The sequence below is a fragment of the Orcinus orca genome, unplaced genomic scaffold, assembly GCF_937001465.1.
Source record: "Orcinus orca unplaced genomic scaffold, mOrcOrc1.1 scaffold_64, whole genome shotgun sequence".
Classification (NCBI taxonomy): Eukaryota; Metazoa; Chordata; class Mammalia; order Artiodactyla; family Delphinidae; genus Orcinus; species Orcinus orca.
In genome coordinates, this window is record NW_026043749.1 from 593,715 (window position 1) to 602,055 (window position 8,341).

Consider the following 8,341-nt stretch of genomic DNA (forward strand, 5'->3'; position numbering starts at 1 on the left):
CTCCCGACTTGGAGAGTCAGTGCCTTTAACCTCCTGTTTGGCCCAGTTTGCAATTTCTGCGGAAGATGAACAGGAATAGGGAGAACCAATGAGAGACTAGCTGTAGGTGTCTGGACGGGCAAATTTAACTCTCATTTCCCACCAGGAAGAGGAATTAACCGAAGGCTCAGCGTGCCTTGCCGGAACCAGATTAGGGCCTGAAGCAATCCTGCGGTGTTGCGGCCAGCTCACAAGAAAGCGAGTTGAAGAAAGGAGCTCAGGGGCACTGTAATTCACAAACCTGCAGAGTTATAAATGACAGCTATCGTCCAAAAATATACTGAAGTAAGGCTGCCAAGAGGACTTGAAAGCGGGGCAGAATTGCAGGAAACCGATTTCAGGAGGTAGACTGGAATTGCATTTAAAGCATAGGAAAAGAGGCAGAACGTCCACAATGATGCACTTGGCCAAAAAGGGCGTATGCGGTTTTTCCTGAATATATTCAGGAAAAAACACATACGCCCTTTTTGGCCAAGCAAGCAATCTTGCAAAGGAAATCTGCACTACAGTGAAGTCTCACTTCCCCGGGTCAGAAGGGCCATGTGAATAAAGTGTAAAATCCAGAAAGGCAGGACAGGCCATGGAGAACTGGGAGCCTTGTTATGCTGATGGGCGGGATGTAAATTGCCAACAGCCACTCGGGAGAAGTGTATGGCGTTTCCTGAAACATCTAAAAAACAAAGCAACAGTGCCTAGGGCACTTCCACTTATGGTCCTATAGCTTAGGGAAATTAAAATCAAAAAGACACAGCCACCCCAATGTTTGGGACGGCTCTGTTTTCAAGAACCCCTTTTAAGGTACAAGTTCAATATCGCAGATAGTGAAAAATGGATAAAGATATGTTGGTACTTACGTACAATGCAGTATCACTCAGCAATGAAATCTATGTCATCAGGCCCATAGCAGCATAATGAGTGGATTCAGGTATGATGATTCTAACTGAAATAAGTCACACAGAAAAAGAAACATCATAAGATATCACTAATACACAGAATGTGAACTTGGCTACACAGGAACTGGATTACAAAACAGAACAGGGTCTCAAATGTAGAAAACCAACTTATGCTTGCTTAAGGGGAAAGGTGAGTTGGGGTGCTGCATAAAACCAGAGATTGAAATGAGCACAGATAAAGTTCCTTAAGCCAAATATGTAATAGACAAGAGCTACTCCTTGCTCAACGAAATGGACTCAACATCCCATATTAAACGCCTAAGAATGTAACTGACTAGAAAGTATCTTAAAACGTATGGATCAGTATGTCTCCGAAAGAGAATCAAGCGTGTGTACAGGGGCATAAACACAGCAGTGATAGGACTAGAGAGGTTCGGTGAGCAAATGAAGACCCTTTGAAGTCATATTGCATGGTACCCATTCCACGGGTCTCAACTCTCCAGGTTTAAGGGATTCTTCCTTCAGCTAAATCATGCATGTGGAACCCAGAGTATGATCAACCGTGTGATCGGGAGACGTGTTCCAATATGTCTCAGTTCTCGTCCCCTGGTACTCGGGTGCAACATTCCAGACGCTTTACTAACACTCTCCCGACTTGGAGAGTCAGTGCCTTTAACCTCCTGTTTGGCCCAGTTTGCAATTTCTGAGGAAGATGAACAGGAATAGGGAGAACCAATGAGAGACTAGCTGGAGGTATCTGGACGGGCAAATTTAACTCTCATTTCCCACCAGGAAGAGGAATTAACCAAAGGCTCAGCGTGCCGTGCCGGAACCAGATTAGGGCCTGAAGCTATCCTGTGGTGTTGCGGCCAGCTCACAAGAAAGCGAGTTGAAGAAAGGAGCTCAGGGGCACTGTAATTCACAAACCTGCAGAGTTATAAATGACAGCTATCGTCCAAAAATATACTGAAGTAAGGCTGCCAAGAGGACTTGAAAGCGGGGCAGAATTGCAGGAAACCGATTTCAGGAGGTAGACTGGAATTGCATTTAAAGCATAGGAAAAGAGGCAGAACGTCGACAATGATGCACTTGGCCAAAAAGGGCGTATGTGTTCTTTCCTGAGTATATTCAGGAAAATACGCATACGCCCTTTTTGGCCAACCAAGCAAGCTTGCAAAGGAAATCTGCACTACAATGAAGTCTCACGTCCCCCCGGGCAAAAGGGCCAACTGAAAAAAGTGTAAAATCCAGAAAGGCAGGACAGGCCATGGAGAACTGGGAGCCTTGTTATGCTGATGGGCGGGATGTAAATTGCCAAGAGCCACTCAGGAGAAGTGTATGGTGTTTCCTAAAACATCTAAAAAACAAAGCAACAGAGCCTAGGGCACTTCCACTTATGGTCCTATAGCTTAGCGAAATTAAATCAAAAAGACACAGCCACCCCTAAGTTTGGGACTGCTCTGTTTACAAGAACCTTGTTTACGGTACAAGTACAATATCGCAGAAAGTGAAAAATGGATAAAAAGTTGTGGTACTTACGTACAATGCAATATCACTCAGCAGAGAAATCTATGTCATCAGGCCCGTAGCAGCATAATGAGTGGATTCAGGTATGATGATTCTAACTGAAATAAGTCACAGAGAAAAAGAAACATCATAAGATATCACTAATACACGGAATATAAACTTGGCTACACAGGAACTGGAATACAAAATAGAACAGGGTCTCAAATTTAGAAAACCAACTTATGCTTGCTTAAGGGGAAAGGTGAGTTGAGGTGCTGCATAAAACCAGAGATTGAAATGAGCACAGATAAAGTTCCTTAAGCCAAATATGGAATAGACAAGAGCTACTCCTTGCTCAACGAAATGGACTCAACACCCCATATTAAACGCCTAAGAATGTACCTGACTAGTAAGTATCTTAAAACCTATGGACTGCTATGTCTCTGAAAGAGAATCAAGCGTGTGTACAGGGGCATAAACGCAGCAGTGATAGGATTGGAGAGTTTCGGTGAGCAAATGAAGACCCTTTGAAGTCATATTGCATGGTACCCATTCCACGGGTCTCAACTCTCCAGGTTTAAGAGATTCTTTCTTCAACTAAAACATGCATGTGGAACCCAGAGTATGATCAACCGTGTGATCGGGAGACGTGTTCCAATATGTCTCAGTTCTCGTCCCCTGGTACTCGGGTGCAACATTCCAGACGCTTTACTAACACTCTCCCGACTTGGAGAGTCAGTGCCTTTAACCTCCTGTTTGGCCCAGTTTGCAATTTCTGCGGAAGATGAACAGGAATAGGGAGAACCAATGAGAGACTAGCTGGAGGTGTCTGGACGGGCAAATTTAACTCTCATTTCCCACCAGGAAGAGGAATTAACCAAAGGCTCAGCATGCCGTGCCGGAAAGAGATTAGGGCCTGAAGCTATCCTGTGGTGTTGCAGCCAGCTCACAAGAAAGCGAGTTGAAGAAAGGAGCTCAGGGGCACTGTAATTCACAAACCTACAGAGTTATAAATGACAGCTATCGTTCAAAAATATAGTGAAGAAAGGCTGCCAAGAGGACTTGAATGCGGGGCATAATTGCAGGCAACCGATTTCAGAAGGTAGACTGGAATTGCATTTAAAGAATAGGAAAAGAGGCAGAACGTGGAAAATGATGCACTTGGCCAAAAAGGGCGTATGCGTTTTTTCCTGAATATATTCAGGAAAAAACGCATACGCACTTTTTGGCCAACCAAGCAAGCTTGCAAAGGAAATCTGCACCACAATGAAGTCTCACGTCCCCCCGGGCAAAAGGGCCAACTGAAAAAAGTGTAAAATCCAGAAAGGCAGGACAGGCCATGGAGAACTGGGAGCCTTGTTATGCTGATGGGCGGGATGTAAATTGCCAACAGCCACTCGGGAGAAGTGTATGCTGTTTCCTGAAACATCTAAAAAACAAAGCAACAGAGCCTAGGGCACTTCCACTTATTCCTATAGCTTAGCGAAATTAAAATCAAAAAGACACAGCCACCCCAAAGTTTGGGACGGCTCTGTTTACAAGAACCTTGTTTACGGTACAAGTACAATATCGCAGAAAGTGAAAAATGGATAAAGAAGTTGTGGTACTTACGTACAATGCAATATCACTCAGCAATGAAATCTATGTCATCAGGCCCGCAGCAGCATAATGAGTGGATTCAGGTATGATGATTCTAACTGAAATAAGTCACACAGAAAAAGAAACATCATAAGATATCACTAATACACGGAATATAAACTTGGCTACACAGGCACTGGATTACAAAAGAGAACAGGGTCTCAAATTTAGAAAACCAACTTATGCTTGCTTAAGGGGAAAGGTGAGTTGGGGTGCTGCAGAAAACCAGAGATTGAAATGAGCACAGATAAAGTTCCTTAAGCCAAATATGGAATAGACAAGAGCTACTCCTTGCTCAACGCAATGGACTCAACACCCCATATTAAACGCCTAAGAATGTACCTGACTAGTAAGTATCTTAAAACCTATGGATCGCTATGTGTACGAAAGAGAATCAAGCGTGTGTACAGGGGCATAAACGCAGCACTGATAGGATTGGAGAGGTTCGGTGAGCAAATGAAGACCCTTTGAAGTCATATTGCATGGTACCCATTCCACGGGTCTCAACTCTCCAGGTTTAAGGGATTCTTCCTTCAGCTAAAACATGCATGTGGAACCCAGAGTATGATCAACCGTGTGATCGGGAGACGTGTTCCAATATGTCTCAGTTCTCGTCCCCTGGTACTCAGGTGCAACATTCCAGACGCTTTACTAACTCTCTCCCGACTTGGAGAGTCAGTGCCTTTAACCTCCTGTTTGGCCCAGTTTGCAATTTCTGCGGAAGATGAACAGGAATAGGGAGAACCAATGACAGACTAGCTGGAGGTGTCTGGACGGGCAAATTTAACTCTCATTTACCACCAGGAAGAGGAATTAACCAAAGGCTCAGCGTGCCGTGCCGGAACCAGATTAGAGCCTGAAGCAACCCTGCGGTGTTGCGGCCAGCTCACAAGAAAGCGAGTTGAAGAAAGGAGCTCAGGGGCACTGTAATTCACAAACCTGCAGAGTTATAAATGACAGCTATCGTCCAAAAATATACTGAAGTAAGGCTGCCAAGAGGACTTGAAAGCGGGGCAGAATTGCAGGAAACCGATTTCAGGAGGTAGACTGGAATTGCATTTAAAGCATAGGAAAAGAGGCAGAACGTCCAAAATGAGGCACTTGGCCAAAAAGGGCGTATGCGGTTTTTCCTGAATATATTCAGGAAAAAACGCATACGCCCTTTTTGGCCAAGCAAGCAATCTTGCAAAGGAAATCTGCACTACAATGAAGTCTCACTTCCCCGGGTCAAAAGGGTCATCTGAATAAAGTGTAAAATCCAGAAAGGCAGGACAGGCCATGGAGAACTGGGAGCCTTGTTATGCTGACGGGCGGGATGTAAATTGCCAACAGCCACTCTGGAGAAGTGTATGGCGTTTCCTGAAACATCTAAAAAACAAAGCAACAGTGCCTAGGGCAGTTCCACTTATGGTCCTATAGCTTAGGGAAATTAAAATCAAAAAGACACAGCCACCCCAAAGTTTGGGACGGCTCTGTTTTCTACAACCTCATTTACGGTACAAGTTCAATATCGCAGATAGTGAAAAATGGATAAAGATATGTTGGTACTTACGTACAATGCAATATCACTCAGCAATGAAATCTATGTCATCAGGCCCATAGCAGCATAATGAGTGGATTCAGGTATGATGATTCTAACTGAAATAAGTCACACAGAAAAAGAAACATCATAAGATATCAGTAATACACGGAATGTAAACTTGGCTACACAGGAACTGGATTACAAAACAGAACAGGGTCTCAAATGTAGAAAACCAACTTATGCTTGCTTAAGGGGAAAGGTGAGTTGGGGTGCTGCATAAAACCAGAGATTGAAATGAGCACAGATAAAGTTCCTTAAGCCAAATATGTAATAGACAAGAGCTACTCCTTGCTCAACGAAATGGACTCAACATCCCATATTAAACGCCTAAGAATGTAACTGACTAGTAAGTATCTTAAAACGTATGGATCACTATGTCTCCGTAAGAGAATCAAGCGTGTGTACAGGGGCATAAACACAGCAGTGATAGGATTTTAGAGGTTCAGTGAGCAAATGAAGACCCTTTGAAGTCTTATTGCATGGTACCCATTCCACGGGTCTCAACTCTCCAGGTTTAAGGGATTCTTCCTTCAGCTAAATCATGCATGTGGAACCCAGAGTATGATCAACCGTGTGATCGGGAGACGTGTTCAAATATGTCTCAGTTCTCGTCCCCTGGAACTCGGGTGCAACATTCCAGACGCTTTACTAACACTCTCCCGACTTGGAGAGTCAGTGCCTTTAACCTCCTGTTTGGCCCAGTTTGCAATTTCTGCAGAAGATGAACAGGAATAGGGAGAACCAATGAGAGACTAGCTGGAGGTGTCTGGACGGGCAAATTTAACTCTCATTTCCCACCAGGAAGAGGAATTAACCAAAGGCTCAGCGGGCCGTGCCGTAACCAGATTAGGGCCTGAAGCAATCCTGCGGTGTTGCGGCCAGCTCACAAGAAAGCGAGTTGAAGAAAGGAGCTCAGGGGCACTGTAATTCACAAACCTGCAGAGTTATAAATGACAGCTATCGTCCAAAAATATACTGAAGTAAGGCTGCCAAGAGGACTTGAAAGCGGGGCAGAATTGCAGGAAACCGATTTCAGGAGGTACACTGGAATTGCATTTAAAGCATAGGAAAAGAGGCAAAACGTCGACAATGATGCACTTGGCCAAAAAGGGTGTATGCGTTTTTTCCTGAATATATTCAGGAAAAAACGCATACGCCCTTTTTGGCCAACCAAGCAAGCTTGCAAAGGAAATCTGCACTACAATGAAGTCTCACTTCCCCCCGGTCAAAAGGGCCATCTGAAAAAAGTGTAAAATCCAGAAAGGCAGGACAGGCCATGGAGAACTGGGAGCCATGTTATGCTGATGGGCGGGATGTATATTTCCAACAGCCACTCGGGAGAAGTGTATGGTGTTTCCTGAAACATCTAAAAAACAAAGCAACAGAGCCTAGGGCACTTCCACTTATGGTCCTATAGTTTAGGGAAATTAAAATCAAAAAGACACAGCCACCCCAAAGTTTGGGACGGCTCTGTTTACTAGAAACTCGTTTACGGGACAAGTTCAATATCGCAGAAAGTGAAAAATGGATAAAGAAGTTGTGGTACTTACGTACAATGCAATATCACTCAGCAATGAAATCTATGTCATCAGGCCCATAGCAGCATAATGAGTGGATTCAGGTATGATGATTCTAACTGATATAAGTCACACAGAAAAAGAAACATCATAAGATATCAGTAATACACGGAATGTAAACTTGGCTACACAGGAACTGGATTACAAAAGAGAACAGGGTCTCAAATTTAGAAAACCAACTTATGCTTGCTTCAGGGGAAAGGTGAGTTGAGGTGCTGCATAAAACCAGAGATTGAAATGAGCACAGATAAAGTTCCTTAAGCCAAATATGGAATAGACAAGAGCTACTCCTTGCTCAACGAAATGGACTCAACAACCCATATTAAACGCCTAAGAATGTACCTGACTAGTAAGTATCTTAAAACCTATGGATCGCTATGTCTCCGAAAGAGAATCAAGCGTGTGTACAGGGGCATAAACGCAGCAGTGATAGGATTGGAGAGGTTCAGTGAGCAAATGAAGACCCTTTGAATTCATATTGCCTGGTACCCATTCCACGGGTCTCAACTCTCCAGGTTTAAGGGATTCTTCCTTCAACTAAAACATGCATGTGGAACCCAGAGTATGATCAACCGTGTGATCGGGAGACGTGTTCCAATATGTCTCAGTTCTCGTCCCCTGGTACTCGGGTGCAACATTCCAGACGCTTTACTAACACTCTCCCGACTTGGAGAGTCAGTGCCTTTAACCTCCTGTTTGGCCCAGTTTGCAATTTCTGCGGAAGATGAACAGGAATAGGGAGAACCAATGAGAGACTAGCTGGAGGTGTCTGGACGGGCAAATTTAACTCTCATTTCCCACCAGGAAGAGGAATTAACCGAAGGCTCAGCGTGCCGTGCCGGAACCAGATTAGGGCCTGAAGCAATCCTGCGGTGTTGCGGCCAGCTCACAAGAAAGCGAGTTGAAGAAAGGAGCTCAGGGGCACTGTAATTCACAAACCTGCAGAGTTATAAATGACAGCTATCATCCAAAAATATACTGAAGTAAGGCTGCCAAGAGGACTTGAAAGCGGGGCAGAATTGCAGGAAACCGATTTCAGGAGGTAGACTGGAATTGCATTTAAAGCATAGGAAAAGAGGCAGAACGTCGACAATGATGCACTTGGC

At 44.3% G+C, this 8,341-nt stretch overlaps 1 long non-coding RNA gene across 3 annotated transcripts in view; it reads right to left on the reverse strand.

Annotated features, from left to right (window-relative positions):
• The window catches only part of LOC125963189 (uncharacterized), a 524,668-nt gene extending 523,682 nt beyond the window's left edge, over positions 1–986 (reverse strand). For all 3 annotated transcript variants that reach the window (XR_007475002.1, XR_007475003.1, XR_007475001.1), the window contains exon 1: positions 894–986. This is a non-coding gene — a long non-coding RNA (uncharacterized LOC125963189). The remainder of the gene's footprint in view (positions 1–893) is intronic.
• Positions 987–8,341: the final 7,355 nt, after the last annotated feature.